This window comes from Lacerta agilis, chromosome Z (genome assembly GCF_009819535.1).
Source record: "Lacerta agilis isolate rLacAgi1 chromosome Z, rLacAgi1.pri, whole genome shotgun sequence".
In the NCBI taxonomy this organism is placed as follows: domain Eukaryota; kingdom Metazoa; phylum Chordata; class Lepidosauria; order Squamata; family Lacertidae; genus Lacerta; species Lacerta agilis.
The window spans coordinates 10,559,725-10,578,778 of NC_046331.1; the positions used below are offsets into that span (position 1 = coordinate 10,559,725).

A 19,054-nucleotide genomic window follows, 5' to 3' on the forward strand; every position below is an offset into this window, starting at 1 on the left:
ATCCCAAGGTAACAGAAGAAATACAACAATATAGCAATGTAGCCCATCTTAAAATAACTACCCTAAATCAGACAAAAAGTGCAACAGCAAATTCAAATATCATCTGGAGCACCACTGATGACAGCTTAGAAAACTGGGAACTCAGGTAAGACAAAAAAATTACAAGCAAATTATCAACCAGCAATTCAAAATATGAAAAAAGAAGTTAAACAATGGGGGGGGGGAGATTTCAAATCTTACATTAACTGGCAGAATTGCTGTTATTAAACTGCAGTCAGGCCTGTTCAGGGAAGTTTTTAATGTTTGATGTCGTATTGTGTTTTAATTTGTTAGAAGCTGCACAGAGTGGCTGGAGGAACCCAGTCAGATGGGTGACATATAAATAATAAATAATTGTTGTTGTTGTTGTTGTTTGTTGTTGTAATAGTAGTGGTAGAAGAATTGCCATGATACACGACACAATTAGTCAGCCAGCTGCACATGCAATACATGTGAATACCACTGTGCCACACAAGATGTGAAGCACAGAGGTAGGGAAGTTCTCAGTCTTGACAGCTGCATTCCCAAATGAGCAACCTTCTAAGGGCTGCACTCCTGGTGGGGCCAAATGCAAACGTGGATGGAACAATGAATGCACCTCTTACCTTCATACAGTAGGGTACACTCCAGTCCTGCAAAAATCTGAAGTTTCTACACATACACACACACCACCACCACCACCACCACCTATCTGGACAAGCAATAGGCAGTATCATAGTTCAGGGATACACCTTCCCTTTTGACGTGTGTCATACTTCAACCTTGTTTTATTTCTTTCTGTTGGCAGGTGAAGACATACCGGTACCTCTTTGTTCATGTCTTTGAGGTGGGGTGAGGGTGTCTTGTTTCACTGTGCTACCTGTACTTTTAATCATTGTTTTGTGAGTGTTAGTAATGTTGCTGAACTGTGTTTAGTTTCTACATTGTTAATTTTTGCTCTAAATGTTTATGTATTTTCTGCCCTAGTATATATAAATAGAGAAAGAAAGAAAGAAAGAAAGAAAGAAAGAAAGAAAGAAAGAAAGAAAGAAGGGATATATAATAATACATTATCCCCACTACTACAGCATCAGATTCAGAGAAAAATTATGGGAATCTTCGGTTCCACAGCAGTAATGCAAAATGAATATTCATAAATGTATGTGTAAGATTTCCTGGAAAAACTCCCAGAATTTCACAAACTATTCAGTGCAAACTGGAGATGGATAGCTGTCAGTGAAGTACAATAACATTTGAAATTGTAGCATTTGAGTGTCATTGTTTTTATTTATTTTCCACTCTACTGTACTTCAGGTGACTGCAGCTAATCCCTTCTACTATTTCTGTTCACACTTTCTAGAAGAGCAAGAACATTGTCTGAGACACCACACAATGTACATTTCATAAACAGAACACACATACAAACTGGTTATAAAATGCACTGCACAGGAATGTGCACTCTTTTGGTGCTTTCAATCTGCTGGGAGCGTCAGATGAAGGGTGGTATATAAAATTAAGAAATAATAATAATAAATTAATGCCACCTCTGGATTAATGCCTCCAGAGGAAAGCTGGGGGGGGGGAGGAGGGGAGAGGCATTACACAGGGAGCCACTGTCATTGATTCCTGAGACCAGGCTATAGGACCTGGCTATACCCAACTCCTTAGACTTAGAGGGCACCCTTCTGATGCAGTCTTCATCCCCACACCATAGGAGCCATTAGCTACAAAATAGGGCAGTGGCCCTTTAAGAAACAGACAGCTCCTCAGAAGGGCTGAGATTAACATTCCACACCAGTCAGACTTGACAAATCCTGCAAGCCAATGAGGCAGCAGCTCTTAAGTGAGCCCCAGCCAACAACTGCCACAGAGATCTGTCTTCTTCTTCTTCTTCTTTCCATTTATATGCCACCCTTTATTGAAAGATCTCAAGGTGTACAACATTAGAAACATACTACAAAACATCAGTGATAAAATAATAATAAAACATAGTAAAAAGTATACTGACAGGCAGCCTAATAGTAAAATAATCATAGCAACAGTTATTTCCCCCACACTTTCACAGGCCATATATTATTTAATAGCCATAGACTTGAGTAAAGGGGAACGTTTTTGCCTGGTGTCTAAAGACAAGTACTGATGGTGCCAGGCGAGTCTCCCTGGGGAGAGCATTCTACAATCAGGGAGCCACCACAGAAAAGGCCTGTTCTCTTGTTGCCACCCTCCAAACCTCTCTGGGAGGGAGGACATGGAGAAGAGCCTCAGATGACATGTGCAGGGTCCAGATCAGTTTGTATGGAGAGAGGTAGTCCTTAAGATATTGAGATCCGGAGCTGTGTAAGGCTTTATAGGTCAATAACAGCACTTCAAACTACTCGGAAGCCAGTGCAGTTGTGTCAGGATTGCTAAAACCGCCTTGCTCTGGTGAGCAATCTGGCAATTGCATTTTGTACCAGCTGAAGTTTCCAAACCGTCTTCAGAGGCAGTACCTAGGAACATATAATACCCTCCAGAGATATGATTTTCCAAGTTAACTTTGTACCTTATTTCTATAATTTTAAATTGTTTTAAAGTTTTTAAGATTGTGTATTATTGTATTTAATATTGTGTTCTAAATGTCTGGGTTTATGTATATAACTTACCACAAAGCTTCCAAAACATAAAGAGATTTGGTCATCATTATCATCATCATCATTATCTATCTATCTTATTTAAAACTGCAGATGTGTCCTCTTTTTTGCTCTTCAAAATATGGCAACTAATAATAATAATAGCTATTTTTATAACAATAAAAACGAGAGTTTCAGCAACAACTTTTTAAAAACAATTTAATCAAGATGGTATGAAATGTCCAAAGTATTCCATTTTACTGAGTGCCTTCACAATTAAAAATTACGGTGCAGTGCTTAGATAACACTTGAAACTCCAATGTTTTTCCAGGATTAACTATACCATTCTTAGCCTGAGATGATCAAAAAGATTAAAATAATTTTTGTTCTCCATTAAATGATAGTCCAAGCAGAACAGCAATGCTACAAACTAAGGACAAATATAGAAAATTACGTTTTGATGCCACAGAGTTTAGCAAAAATGTGCCCAAATGTTAAGAGACAATGTGAGCTGTTAATTCACAATTAAAATTGTCAAAAGGCTTACTTGGAACTATGTGGAGGCATTTAAAAATTGGAAACAAAACTTTAAGAAACAGAACAGCTGACTCTAGTGGTATGGGGGCAGAAGGAACACTACCACCACCTGTTGCAGCATCCACATATCCATCTGAAGGAGAATATCCTTTAGGAGGAATGTTTTAATCAAACTGAATGAATTGTAATCCAAATACTACAAGCAGCTACACAGAGACACCATATTTTATAAGACGTCGTTAGGCAAGAATAAGCAGTGTATTGTGGTGCATGGTGACCTGAACAGTTTTATAGTGAATATTGGGTTTAGATTCAGCAACAGAATGCAGAAAAATTATAATGAACAAGAAAGAAGGTGTTTATCTGTTGTTGGAAATGTATGTAGAAGGATCAATAACAGTTTTTAACAATCTAAAATTGTAGTCTGCCAGAAAACGGGGAAGGGGAGGTTTGAATATTGTCATATGAAATGCTTCTTTTGGGAAGCAAAAAAAGGGAGGATACAAAATCATCATTGTAACTAAAACTGTAGACCAGAATGTCATTTTAGTACATTTATACGCTCCGAATTTTTATCAAAATAAACTATGCCAGATGTACCTGGGAGGAGCACATCAACAATAGGGGATTTTAACGCAGTACAGAATTCTGTTTTTTATAATAACTGTATCTAACCATTCTGCTGGGTTAGCCCCTCTCCTTTTATTACAGGGTGGAAAACTATTTAAATTTAATTGACCCTAGGAGATTCGTTAGCACTATAGCTAAAGACTATACCTTTCATTCACACTCTCATAAATTAAGGATGCATTTTGTTTTAACCTTGACTTGTATAAAACGAAAATATCAGATATTAAGCCTGAACCTTTGATAAACCACAGCTTTATTTCTCTGGAAATTACCATGTAAATCCAGTATAAAGCAGTGGAGATTGCATACAATTATGTTGCAAAATGAAGAACTATAATATATTCAATAACTCATTGTCCAAATATCTTCAATGCAGTGTTAATTCAGGCTGGTGAAAAATATGGGATGCTAGGCGGGTTCTAAGCAAACAACAATCTGAACTAAAAAAGGGGGAAGTAAACAAGGGGAACATCTAATTTCTCAAACAAGAAAGATAGAGGAACATCACAAAACATCAGTGGATCAATTAATTAATTGGGTTTAAAAGCAGTTTCAGATCAAAAGACTTAAATATAGAGTGAAATAGTTTTCTGGAAAAAATTTCCTCTGCAAATTAACGTAATTTGCATATGGTGATTTGTGTTGAAAAAAATCAGTTTGCATCTGGGGGGGGGGTCTAATTTATCATGTTTATTTTACTTGTATTTAGTAAACAAAACTAAACACTTTGAAACTGCCAAACTTATTTAATACATATTTGCAACTGACATCCATTCATTGTTGCTAATGTAACTGATTTTTATCAGTGGTAATATAAAACACTATAAGATTTCCACTGGAAAATTTCTTCCCTAAATCACTGAAAATATAGCTAACTCATATTTTTTCTTAACAGATAACTTGGTAACCAGGCTGGGGTATAGTTAGTGAAGATATCATCACTACGTAAAAAAACAAACAAACCAACAATAGAATGGAACAGAACGGAATAGTGCAAACAGAGAATATTGTTGAACAATTTTGGGTTTCTTATTCCTTTCATAATCCTGGTAGTAACTGAAAAGTTCATTTCTTTATTATCTGTCCCTAAATTTTCCTTTGAGAAAGTTCAGTCTCTAGTTTCTCTGGATGAACTATGGTAACTTATAAATCCTCAAGTCTTGATGGTCTCACCCCTAACCATTACAATGTATTTGGAGATATACTGATTAATTGATTGATTGATTGATTGATTGACTGGAACATTTAATTATTGAGCCATATCCATTGGTATATTAGTTGATCCATAAACAAATGCGTGTTAGAATATAAAATACTAAGAAGCCAGAATATTAATACCAAAAAACTATATGTAAAACTACATATAGGCCCATTCTGCACTTCCATTTTAACAAATACCGGTAGATTAAACAAATGAACACACAGATATATTAATAATTAATAAAGTAGCCTTTATACCTTGAGACAAATGTGCTCAAATATTAAAGGGCTAACAAATCCCTGACTACAGCACAGCTCATCCTAATCACATGATCAAGATTTCAAATACAACACTGAGGTACTAGGAATCATGCCAACTCTTAAGTTAGATCTAGCCCACAAGGTCTTTGGATCTAGCCCAAAGCAAGCTATTCCAGCAATTAGGCTTAGAAAAAGTGTTTGAATTGAGGCAAACAGAAGCTTTTTAACTAAGTCCAATGCCATGGGGAGGGGGAGGGGGTGGGAAGATACAGTGTGGAAAGAGTTAACTCTACCACCCCTATGTATAGCACCCTACCCCCAAAAAGGAGGGGGCAGAGAAAAAGGGGAAATATGGAATTGAGAGAGAAAGAAAAGAGGTCTGCAGGAAGTGGGGTGGTCCTGCCCACCCTGCTATTTGGCCCCTAAAAGTGATAACTGCTGAGGGAATGTAGCCTGCAACATAAAAAAGGATTCTGTGCCTCTGCTGTATGCCAGTAATTTAGTCTGATATATTTTGCAACTTATATACTAAAGACATCTGCACTGCACACAACCATGCTGGTTGAAGATTTTGAATGACAGTAGCTTGATTTTGACAATGCAGCAGCATCACTTCAGGTGAACTTCAAACAATATCCATTCAGACCATGAGCAAAAGATGCAAATATACCACTGAACACTAGTTATTAAACACCCACAGGCTTCAAATAAGCAACCCACTTCTTCGAACACAGATGCCAGGGTGGGGGGATTTGGTTAAAAAACCAGGTCAGGCAGGAAGAATGCCCCCATGTCTCCCAGGCACTGACAGCAACAAATTTCCCACCCAACTCCCGTACAAAAATCCAGATTGTCCTGCCTTATAACCCCTTGGTCCACCTATTATTTATTTATTGAATTCAAATACCGCCCTTCATCCAAAGATCACAGGGCAGTTTACAGTATAAAAATATAAAATGAGAACACAAAAAGCATAACAAGAAACAAACAAAAACCCCAATAACTCCACCACCACAAACAGATTTAAAAGGCCTTATATTCTTAAATCAGCCAAAGGCCAGATTATAGAAAAGTGTTTTTGCCCAGCACCTAAATATACGTAATGAAGGCACCAGGCAAGCCTCACTGGGCAGAGCATTTCACAAATAGGGAGCTACCACAGAAAAGGCCCTTTCTTGTATTGCTACCCTCCAGACCTCTTGTCAAGGGGGCACACAATGAAGGGCCTCATTGTGATTGCATTATGATTGCAGGGTCCAGATCAGTTCATATGGGGAGCAGCGGTCATCTCTAGGTTAGTATTGTCAATATTGGTTGCTGCTCTCCCAAGGTTTCAGGCAGGAGTCTATCAGAGAACAACTTAGAGATAGCCCAGATTGAACCTGGGATGTTTTATATTCAATGCTTGTGCTATAACACTGAAGTAAAACCCTCCCCCAGCCCGCCCTCCAAAATGAAGGAAACATCATTGTTCATGCCAAGGTTTCAGGTGCTATCCACGCTAATGTCTAAGCAAAATATCATTAATAATATATTAAGCAAAGTCTGATTTTAAATTAAAATTGCACAGTACTGGTGTAATAATTTGTGCCACTTTAGGCAAACAATGCCTCATTTTCTTCTCCCCTCTCATTGGCCTCTCTTCCTCAGCTTAGATTTTTTGTTTGTTTGCTTTGTCAGTGTGTTCTCAACCACAGTGCAGGTGGTCCTTCTTCCCCTCCTCCCTTCTGGATGGACCAAGGAGGGCCATCCAGTACAAATCTGGTTTAAAGATAAAGAACCCTAAGAAGCAAGAACAGAATTCTTGAAAATGGCCCTCAATAATGAACATGTGCATAGTAGACTGAGTAAGCAGGCAGGTTACCAAGTTACAGTCTTCCCTACTACAGTGGTACCTCGGGTTAAGAACTTAATTCATTCTGGAGGTCCGTTCTTAACCTGAAGCACCACTTTAGCTAATGGGGCATCCTGCTGCTGCTGCGCCGCCAGACCACAATTTCTGTTCTTATCCTGAAGCAAAGTTCTTAACCTGAAGCGTTATTTCTGGGTTAGCGGAGTATGTAACCTGAAGCAGATGTAACTTGAAGCGGATGTAACCTGAGGTACCACTGTATTGTACAACTGTATTTCTATTCAAATTATATTCTGCTCAATTTATTTCTATTCAAATTAAAGCCATTATGTTTAAACTCACATGCATATGCAAATGTGTCCTCTTTTTTCATGACGTATTTCCTCTCATGATGCAGAAATGCTATATCCCGTGCCTACCCTTTGAAACAAATAATTTTATATTTTATTTTATTGACTGTGCTGAGAATAGGAATTACCGTATTTTTCTGCGTATAAGACGATGCTTTTTGCTAAAAAAAATTGGGTGTTGTCTTATACACAGATAGTGAATGCAGAGGGGGGATGTGCGATTAATGGTAGCAGCAAGCAGGAGATTGGCAGTGGCGATAGGGCAGGTGATTGGTGTCTGCGGCAAGGTCTGCTGGTGATTGACCGTGGCTGTGGTAATAGGGCAGGCGATTGCCAGCTGTGGCGAGGTGGGCAGGCGATTGCGGCAAGTGGGCAGGTGAGCTGTTGGCGGCGAGTGGGCAGACAATTGGCGGCTGCAGTGAGGTGTGCGATTGGCAGTGGCTGTGGCAAGCGATCTGCAGTGGCGGGCAGGCAGGTTAGCAATTGGCGGAAGTGACCTCCCCCACCCCCTCAAAAAGCTAAACAACTTAATTTCTTAATTTTGGGTTGGGAAAAAAATAGGGGTCGTCTTATACATGGGGGCATCTTATACACAGAAAAATATGGTACCTTGATTTTGCTTTTTTTTGCTATGGGGTTGGGCTGGGGCATTTAAACTGCACTAATCTGATGTTTTCAAATTTGCAAATTACAAGGGCATATTCATCATTTAAATTCTATTTTTAAACTATCAGGTATTAATGATAAGTATAACATAACATTGCCAATGTTGTCAGTTGAGATTTCCTTAAGTGGCTAAGTATGTGACTAAAATCAGAAGTACAGTCGCAGGTTACCAACACAGCAAACTCGGAAGTGTTTACTTCCGGGTTTCGCCACACGCAGAAGCATTCTGTGCCGGTCACGCATGCACAGAAATGTGATATCTCTGCTTGGGTTGTGGACTTTTCAGGGTACGAATGGCATCCCGGAACGGATCGTGTCCGCAACCCAAGGTACCACTGTATTAGTCCACAATGAAACACAACACTGGATGAGTAATTTCTTTCAAAAACTATTCCACGATGGCTGCTTTTTCCTCTCTGGGGGGGTCTGGGCTGAGGTTGCGGCTGCAGAGATGGACGTCTTTTTAATGATCTGACGTCACAAGACTACCATCTTCACAGACGCCAAGGAGACCAGTACAGTACAGTGTATGAGCTGAAAAGAATTGCTGAGGGGATACTTAAAATACCCCCAGAATAACAAAGGCTATACAAGGATGACCAACTGTTGGATGACAGCAAAACCCTTGGAGACTGTGGCTTCACCAGCCAGACAGCACATCAGGCCCCAGCAACAGTTGGCTTGGCCTTCAGAGCCAGTGAAGATGCCTTTGAGCCCCTCCGCATTGATCCCTTCTCCAGCCCAGGGGCATAGCAAGGAGGAGCGGAGGGGGCGGGGCCCCCCGTAGCGCCCTGGGGGGTGACACTCGGGGCAGAGCCCCGCCCCTGGCAATCCCTGCCTCCAGCCAGTGGCGAAAAAAGCCGCTGAAAGAGGGGGCTTTCCCCCTTTCAGCAGCTTTTTTCGCCGCTCCGCTCCCTGAGCAGAGCCCGCAGGGAAAGGAGAGGGGCAGGCCAGTGAGGGGGATGACACCCCCCTCACTGGCCCAACCCCTCTCCTTTCCCCGGGACGGCTCCACTCACGGAGTACAGCGGGAGAGGGGCGGGCCAGCTGGCCCGGGCGGAGGCGTCGCTCCCCCCATGGGTGCCGCTTGACTTGCCGCCCCCGGCAGCCCAGCGGCTAGCTATGCCCCTGCTCCAGCCACCTGGTGCTCCCAGACGTGATGAAGCCCCAGGACTCTGGCAGCAGCGCCAACAAGCAAGCGGTGCAGTGAGAGGCCAGAGGGCGACAGAGTGATCTGCACAACCCGTGGCGCCCCTTCCCCACCATCCACTCCCTCCCTCAACCCTCCAACGTGGAGAGAGACATGGCACTGTCCCACCCCTCCAATCCAGATCCCCCTTTTACTCCGTCCCTCGCTATACAAGACCACACCTCCTTCCAAGCCCCTCCCCACTCATCAAACAGAGCAATGTTTTCATTTTTGATTTTGGAAACAATAACAGTTCAGCTGGTTTTTAAAAAAAACTATCCACGATGGCCTTTCTCATTCCCTTTTAGCCACTCAATGGGTAAACCCCACTCTTTACAGCAGACATGTAGAATGTAAACTACCGGTATCTACACCCACATAACAAGTATGTAAAAGGTATTAACATTCTTACTTCAATCACAATATATGAATGTATGTGATGTTTCCTTATTCCAATTCAGACTATTGGTCCATCTTGCCCAATACTATCCAAGATCTTAGACAAAGATAGGTATTTCTTAAATCTTTGACCTAAATTCAACTGGAGTTCCTGGGGACTTAAGGAGAAAGAATCAATTCAGTTGCTGGAGCTATTACTTCTTCTCCTACCCTAAACTGCATTTCCCTCCTCAAACTGGTGGCACTTTGTTTCTGGGAGTTTCTGGAAGTTTCCCATAGCCTTAATAAGAACAAGATGGCAAAAGGTTCATCTTCTTCATCTGTTATTAACTGCAGCAATCAAATTCTCCTGGGAAGTGCACTACAAGGGTATGAAAGCACTAATCCTTCCATTTGGACGTAGTATTCAGAGGTATATTGCATTCATACATAAAAGGTTCCAGCTAATTAGATCATGAAAAGAGTCCTGTTGGATCAATCCAACATCCTGTTTTCACAATGGCAACTAAGATGCTTCTGAGAAGTCCACAAATGGGATATGGAGACAATGGCCCTCCCCTACTCTTACCTCTTAGTAACTGCTAAATCCTGAATCTTCTGCCTATTTGTTTCATTAGGAATCACTGAGATTTTGAGCATTATAAGAGAGGGGGAAATTCTACTTAGTCACCTCATCCTGGTTTTGCCGATTCAACAACTGTTGAGTAATGTAAAGATAGTGCTGCACCTCCAACCATTTCACAAGTTATATTTTAAAAGTACAGCTCTTCAGAAATTTATGCTTGTACACATAAAAGGTGAGTATGATAAAATATGGGTTCACAGGATATCATAAACAACACACAGGGAGCTGGGATTCACTGTGGCTCCCACATGAGCATATACTAAGTTGAAAAACCAAGTTTGCCACCATCTAACATGTGGCCCTAAAATCCTTCCTCAGAAAACCCTGAGAACAGAAGCTCTTGAATTTCATGAAACTTTCAGCTCAGCGCCACAGGCAAGTGGTGATGCCCATGAGCCAAATCCCAAGAGGGTAGAACTAACGCAATGGCAATAGAAACCATTTCGCATCACTTGCCAATTAGTGAAATTCAGTAATTAGCAAAGGGTCACATCACATTAGTATCAATTAAAGTGCTTTTTACTAGGATTGTTTTAACCATTCACTTGCAGCAGCAGAGAAACTGAAAGAACTTCAAATCAAAGTCAATAAATACACACATTCTGCAGATGTAACCTTCAGGCTGTTTAAATTAACCAGTGTGGTGTAGTGGTTAAGAGCGGTAGACTCGTAATCTGGGGAACCGGGTTCGCGTCTCTGCTCCTCCACATGCAGCTGCTGGGTGACCTTGGTCTAGTCACGCTTCTCTGAAATCTCTCAGCCCCACTCGCCTCACAGAGTGTTTGTTGTGGGGGAGGAAGGGAAAGGAGGATGTTAGCCGCTTTGAGACTCCTTCGGGTAGTGATAAAGCGAGATATCAAATCCAAACTCTTCTTCTCTTCTTCTTCCTCCTGCCACGCAAAATCTTTTCATGAGGAACAGCTCACTTGATCAAGAGGTTTGAGGTTAAAATGACATCAGCTATGCTCAGTGGCGTAGGAAGGGGTGGTGAAGTGGGCGGGTGGCCCCAGGTTCCAGGCTGGAGGGGTGACACTCTGGGTGGCCCCCCCCCCACGTGACACCTAAGCTGAGCCCTGCAGACACCGGAGAAAAGCCACGCTTGGTGGTACCGCAGGGATCGCAAGCCTCCTCGGTGCGCACTTTGCTATTTCCGGCTCAGGCAGAGGCGAGGGGCGGAGCTGCCCTGCCCCTCACCTCCGCCCGAGCCGGAAATAGCAAAGCACATGCCGAGCAGGTTAGTCGTCGGCGCATGCTTTGCTGCTTGGGCTGCAGGTGGAGGTGAGCTGTGGGCCAAGCCCTGCCCCTCCCCTCCGCCCGCAGCCTGAGTGGGAAGGAACAGAAGCAAAGCGCCGAGCGGGTGCTGCTCTGCGCTTAGCTTCGTTCCTTCCCGTGGCACATGGGCTGCGGGTGGAGGGAAGGGGCGGGCTTCTCTTGGGCCGCTGACGCCCCTCCCTGGCTCGCCTCCGCTCGGTAGCGCGCATGCGCAACTGAGTGACTCTGCCCCAGGTTTGCCGCCCCAGGTGGCGAAGTGGCTTCCTTCGCCCCAGCTATGCTTCAGTTCCATGATAACTCCTAAAATCAGAGGCGCAGCTGGGGGCGGGGGGAGGCAGAGTGCACTGGGCACCACATTGTCTCTCCAAGCCACATGTCTCTCCTGGGACGGATGTGGTGGCTCGGGCACCTGCAGGCTCTGCACTGCCCAAAATGGTAGTGTGGGGCCTATATTTGCCCACTTCCTCCTCCTCATCCACCCTACAGCTGAGGGGGAGACGGAGGGCAGACTTCTTAGATGCTCCACACAGCACACCCTGCCCTGGCTCACCCCGCCCCGTGGGTGGATTGCCTTGCTCCTATGGGCAGTTCGCCCCGGGCACAGGGCGCACACATTGGTGGAGGAAGAGGAGTGCAGGGGGGGAGTGTACCGCCCCTGGCAGCGCGATCCCGGTGGGGTGCCATCACAGCTGCCCCCCATTCTGGGCACCACGCCCCTGCAGACAGCATGCCACGCCCCCAGGACGTGTGCCAGCCCCGCCCCTGCCTGCTGTCCACCCCCCCCCCCAGTGCCGGAGCATGAAGCTCCGCCACTGGGCGCACACACTGCCCAGTAGCTATGCCACTGCTGTAAAATTGTCATATATGGCATCTGTATCCTAATGGTCATGGGACAACACAGAAGATTTAAACAAAAAACACCACAATGTGCAAGTGTTGATAGAATTGGGGTTAGAAAAGGGTTAACAGAAACATCATCTAAATCCACTGCATTTGCTTTGTGTATTAGTCTTCATACCCTACTGCAACGAAGTCCAAGAACATGTAACTGGAATACCTGGGACACCCTTTCCTTGCCGCCCACCACTTTCCACCCTTCCCCTCATCTCCAGGCCCCAATAGCTAGATGGTAAGTCCCTTGAGAAAGTCTCACGCTTTGTAAAATTCCATGTACATGGATGGCATAACACTAGAAAATCTCTCAGCTGAAAGGTCACCTCCGATTCTGCCCCGCACAATAGCCTTGTTATCAAAGAGGGTCATTGTGAACTCTAAAAGCAAAATGAGTCTTGCATTCTACACACTTTAAAGGTCACCTTCTTTTTTATATGTTCCATTTTCTATAGAAGGACAAGGTGAGAGCTCGAATTTTAACAATGTCACTCAAATACCATGTCCAAATGAAAAGTCATTTTGGTGGCTGTGTCACAACTGCAAACTACTTTTCCACTGCTGGAGCTTTGCCAAGCCTTAGCCACAAGCATTTTCCTGGGATAACCCATTCACACCTGCTTAGTTTGGGCTTAACCTGATAAAACTGAAAGTGTTTGTCCACACTTCTGCTTGTCTCATGCCTAGAAAGCATGGGTCTGAGCAGTTTTCTGCTTGTCCCATCCCTTCTAGGCAAGGCTGAGCGATTTTGCCTTTGCCCTGCTGTTTTCCCTCGGAAAACCCTCTTTAACAACAAATCAGAACAAAGGACAATCCACAGAAAACCCAAGTTTGCTTTGATTCAGTGCTAAACTACAAGTTTACCCAAGGGAAAGTGGTGGGTAAGCCTGTGTGGATGAGCCCAATGTTATGTGATAGTGGTGGTCTTAAATGGGCTCATTACAAAGCTAGAAAAAATATGCAATTTTAGGAACTAGGTCCTACAGAGCAAATATGTAGCATTTCATTTTCAGGGTACTCGTGGAAAATTTCTTGGGACCCCAAGTAATAAGGCACCTGGTATTTCCAGCCTTGGCTACTAATTTTATATTTGTCCTTAAATGAGTCTTCTACTCTGAACCTTCAGGTTAGTGCAGGACATAAATTTAAATGAGCCAATGAATGTCCATAGTAACGAGCCCCATATAATTACATAAAGGAAGAGGGGGAGAGCTGCTTTCTCCATGGGCATGTGAGTACAAAAGGGCAAGAAAAATAGCCATGACCAACTTTACATTTTGAACTCAGGGACTGGCGTGAGAAAGGAAATGGTTAACATGCTAATTACAGTAATTAAGAGTTGCCAATTTAATTAGAGCCGGGAATATTAATGCCGTAACATTGGTTGGGAGTGCAGCAAACAAACCCTATTAATGCAGAGACTCTGTTCATAGCCATCTAATGGGGCCCTCCTCCACACCGCCCGGCCCTTGTGCGCTGACACAACAGCGCTGGGTTCAGATTGAAGAACTTGTCAGCAATGAGGCAGGAGGAAGCTAATTAGCTGGCAGGTTAATGAGTGTGATGGCTCTTGACAGCATTTTGTTGCAAGCTTCTACTGTATTTAAACAATAAATGATTATTATTTAAATACAGCGAACTCAGTAAGCTTATAAACAGTTAGGTGTTGCCTTCAATCTGAAGGGAGGGAGATCCCTATATCCAGTTAATTCTCCATTTTAAGTGTGCCATTGCACAATTGATCAGGGTACAAGAGGGATGTATTTCTATCCCTACTCTTTCAAATTACCAGTGCATTCTGGTCCTCATTAAGTGACCACGCACAGACCTGGTGGTGCAGATTTACTCACATGAAGTACAAGGGTGTGATCTTGTGTATGTGTCACAGGATAATTCTGAAATTAAAATCAGTAACACGTGCCATTTCTGGGTTGCTTATGCTGTCCAGTGGCCTACTTAAAGATAAATTTTGCAGACAGCAAAATTCACATTATTTGAATCCAATTGTGATGTTATCCTTCCCCCCCACCCCAGCCTGGGCTGAATCTCCAGATCCTAAAACTCTATGAGGCAAATGATGTGCCATCATTGGTTACTTTTAATTACTGGGGATTTGGAAACAGGTGGTGAGGTAAAGGAATAGCTCTGTGGAGAGATTAACCCATTTCTCTGTCCATTTAAGGAGGGCAGAGGGACAGCTTACAGCCCTCCTGCAATCTATAAAGATAATGAGAACAAGAGCAACTACTTCTCTTCCCCCCCTCCCAAAAAAAGCTTTAAAATCCATCAATGCAGCAGGTGGCAATTCTACATAGAGAGGTGGGTATAGAATGAGACAGGATTTGCTACCTTAAATTGTATTTACAGAAGAGGCGGTGACAAGTTGCATGTCTAGAAAAAGCTCATATGAAAAGGGAAGGTTAGTTCCAATTCAAAATGCAACGTTCGTTGGGAATTTGCAGAAAATTTGCAAAAGAAACAGAAAGCCTCACCTGGTGAGACTCTAACCATTTTCTAAATTATTTTTCCATGCATGAAAGGTGGTGTGCGCTCTCCGACAGCTGGTCATGATACATGTGAGCTTTCTTTAAAGGGGGGGGGGGGAGAGAAAGAGAACTCCAAGAAGCTGCCAAATCCCACTTAATCTTGCATACTGGTTTTTACGTATATGGGATTCAAGGCACTGAAACTCAGGTAATCCCTAGCTTCAACAAATAGCAGGTACAAAATAGAAAATTCTTTTTAGTAGCACCTTAGAGACCAACTGTGTTTGTTCTTGGTATGAGCTTTCGTGTGCATGCACACTTCTTCAGATAGCAGGTAGTTATGGGTAAAGTTTTAAGCAACCCAGAAAAATTAGACACTTGCTTGAAAAAAATGAGTTTATTTTCATTGGCTGTTCCCCAAAGTAGCTCCAACCATAGTAAGTTACTATTCGTAGTAACTTACCTGGCACACACTTCAGCATTTCACAGATGAAGATAGGGGTGTTGCATGCATTCCCCAAGACTCACCCCAAATATTACTTCCCAATGCACTTCCACCTTTACTCTGTCTTCTTTATTAAATGAATATTGTGACTCAATCATTTCACAGTATTTGTCTTGCATGTTTTAAAGCCAAGTGAGGACTTAGTTCTTTAGGTAAAAGGTACATTAGAAAAACAATTGGCCTACAGCAGGCATAGGCAAACTCTGGCCCTCCAGATTTTGGGACTACAATTTCCATCATCCCTAGCTAACAGGATCAGTGGTCAGGGATGATGGGAATTGTAGTCCCAAACATCTGGAGGGCCGGAGTTTGCCTATGCCTGGCCTACAGTCTGTTACTAATAGCTTTAGATTAACTTCCCCTGTATGCAAAAATGGTATGTGCACTACAAGACTCATGACTATAGATTTACATGTAGGTGTGTAAGAGAGACAAGATGCATTTGATTATCCTCCCACTGTGATATAATTTGAAGAAAATTATAAAAAGGCATTTTTCAAAAGCAAAATATAGGAACAGTGATTTACTGTGGTCAGGAACCAGAAAATAGAGACCATCTCTTACTAACTAGATTCAGCATCTGTATATGCACTAGGAGGATCTAACCACATCTAATAACATTTGATAACTAGCTATTTCAGTAAAAATCTTCAGAGCCATGTCCATTTAGAATACCTAGAGTTGCTATACCACTAGACCTGACTGCAAACATGGAACATTTTTATGAGTTCCCCAGCTCAGCTTGCATTAAAAAACATAAAACAAAAATTATATTGTGTGTCCTGCAAGTAGAGGTCTCAGGGTCAGATGAAAAAATGATAATGGAATTTAAGAATTCTTTCTAGCACTGCTCTTAAAATTATACTACCTTATGTGCACAGGACAGCTGTGTTTTAACTCTTAAAGTTATCATCAGCTTATATTGCTAATTAATAAATTTGGGCTGGCAGAATTTGGTATAAATTTGCAATATCAATCAGGTAGCCAGAGATCCAACCTCATCCAATGCAAAGAGATTGAAAGTTCTGTTTTCCTGGAAATTATACCCCATCAAGACATCAAAACTCTGTCCAACACTTAATGTCAGGTGACGTTATTTATAAAGTTAGCTCAACTGGGTACCATATTTATATCACTAACGCCTGCTCCTTACATTATAAATAGGGTACCAAGACAGTTCCCCTACATCACCTGCACATGTGGACATTCATCACCAGGAAGCTGCGCAGAGCCTGTGCACCGACATAAAGCAACATGAAGCCTGAATCAAACTGGATCTAAATGCAAACTGCATTTAATCACAGGCTCTTTTCCCCATAGGTGAAGTGGATTGAGTACTCCCAACTTTCCCCCTAAAAGCCCTCCATCACTTACATTTCTGCCCTGAATTAAAATAAAACAAAAATAAAAATTAGACTCAAGAACATATTCTCTACTGGAAACCGGGAAGAAAGCCGCTGACCTCTCTGCCTGCTTATAATGTGAAGATTCTTCAGTCTGAAAAATTATTTATAGAGATTTTTTTTACTACCCTTGTATACTGCAATGTTATTTCCTTTTCCCACACACTAGCAAAGTCCATTTTCACAACTGCTATAAAGCGGCATGTTCACAGCTAGTAAAACAACTCCATAAATAGCCTCGCAAAGCTATAGCTGTCTCATATCCTTTCCTCAATAAAAGCAGAGGTGAACTGCTTATTTTCAGCAGCACACTATAAGAAGACAGAAGCATTATGACTGCTCATACATTCTGACTATCATTTGCCACAAGCTATATCTGTCAGTATTAAATAAAGCTGCATTATAAATGTAAACAAAACACCAACATCTACAAAATGAGCTGTTCGCCATTGCTCTAGGCATGAATTGAACCTGCTTATTGACTCCCATTCGCTCTTTTATTTATCCTTCTACACAGGAATGCATTTACTTTCTTCCCCACCCCTCCAACATAGTAGCACCATGGTGGGTTTCAGGGGTGGTCACTTGTCGGCCACACAAGCAGACAGGTGTCAACCTTGGAGTTAATGAAAGTACCATTAGGTGGGGCAAACCACAGACACCACAGGACTCTTTATCAAGAGGGCTGATTTATTTTTTAAAAGGTTATATTCCAAGATCAAAAATGTAACATCATAAATAATTTGCAGGAGCAAGCCAAGAGAATTTATATTTATGAATGTTGAAAGGCTTGGAAGGGAGAGGTGGGGAGAGAGAAGTGGAGTGTAATTCATTGCTACTGAAACAATAATGCCAGTTTGAAAAGGAATTACATTCAGATATCAAATGACCAGGAATTTACTGTCAGAAGAGGCAGAAAGGTCCTTGGCTACAGGAAGAGTCGCCATGGTGTTGGCACACTAATGAAAAGTGTGTTTCCCCCCAATCGGCATACATAGTTCTAAGCGACTCGCTCTCAAGTTTCCAAAGCCATGGGAGCTGCTGCTCCAAGAACCAGAGTCTAACTTGGGTGCACAGAACTATTCAGAACCTGGCTATCATTCAAGTCTCCTATCCAGAAACATGCAATTTTTGCTTTGAATCTAGGGATAACTCAACCATACCCTCCTCAAACCAACACTTTGTGGCATTAACTTGGGGGAGCAATGATTTTGAAATATCAAGAGGCTCTCATTGCCTTATGTTTGGCCCAAGAAGCTTGACTTTAGGTTGGTTTCACCAGAGGCAGGCTCTCCCAAAGGTAGGCATGCTGAACTGCCTAAAAACTTCAGACACCCGAAGAACCTGAAATACATTTTAATCTGCACTGTGCAAGACTTGTTTCTTAAGATTTGATGCTGGCTCCTAGGAATTCCCAGAGAGCAGGTGTGTGTTTTCCAGCGCTGGGTTGAGGAGCACAGCACTCATGTCAAACAGTGTGCAGGCTGAGATGTGAAGAAATGGAAAAGTGAGACAGGACTGAACATGTCCACTTGTTGTAAAGAGGCTTGATCAGAGCATGTGCCTTGCCAGTACTCTAGGACCTCAGTGAAATTTTTTGAAGGAGAACAAAGATGAGTTTTTATTTATTTATTTAGGCACAACAGAATTGAATGACCTTAGCCCATGTTCTCTTTCTAGGCAGAGACATCCACCAACACCCCCATCCCTCTGAAGTATTGTACAAGCAAAAATCTATGGCCATGCCATATCACCCATTTGGTGAGGCATGTATTAATTATTCCTGCTTTCCAGTTTTAAGATAAGCTTGTGAACAAGAAACTGGAATCTCACTTAGAGCTGCTGCTAGGCAATGCCTGGGCATGAGTTCACGATGTTTACAAAGAGCGGGGGGGGGGGGGGAGAAGGAGCTGGATGTAATTAATGCATGAGACCTCCATTTAAATAAAGCAGCACTCAGCAGTAGCAAAAGAGTGGGGGAGTGAATCCCACGAGGGAGCGCACAACTTGATGGAGGCGTGAGAACCCTGGACCAAACCCCTTCCACCCAAGTCAGCAGGATTACTTGTACAAAGCAAATACTGAAAGCCTCCCCCTCTAAATCATTTCAATTCCTATTTCCAAGTATAATTTAATCTTTTTCAGCGACACTTGATGCTTA

The 19,054-nt window shown here is 42.5% G+C and overlaps 1 protein-coding gene and 1 pseudogene across 8 annotated transcripts in view; one reads left to right on the forward strand and one right to left on the reverse strand.

The window, feature by feature from the left end:
- PBX3 (PBX homeobox 3) overlaps positions 1 to 19,054 on the reverse strand; it is a 235,531-nt gene that overhangs the window by 83,199 nt on the left and 133,278 nt on the right. The gene's annotated exons all lie outside the window — the stretch shown is intronic.
- On the forward strand, positions 8,531 to 9,343 carry LOC117040013 (annotated as a pseudogene).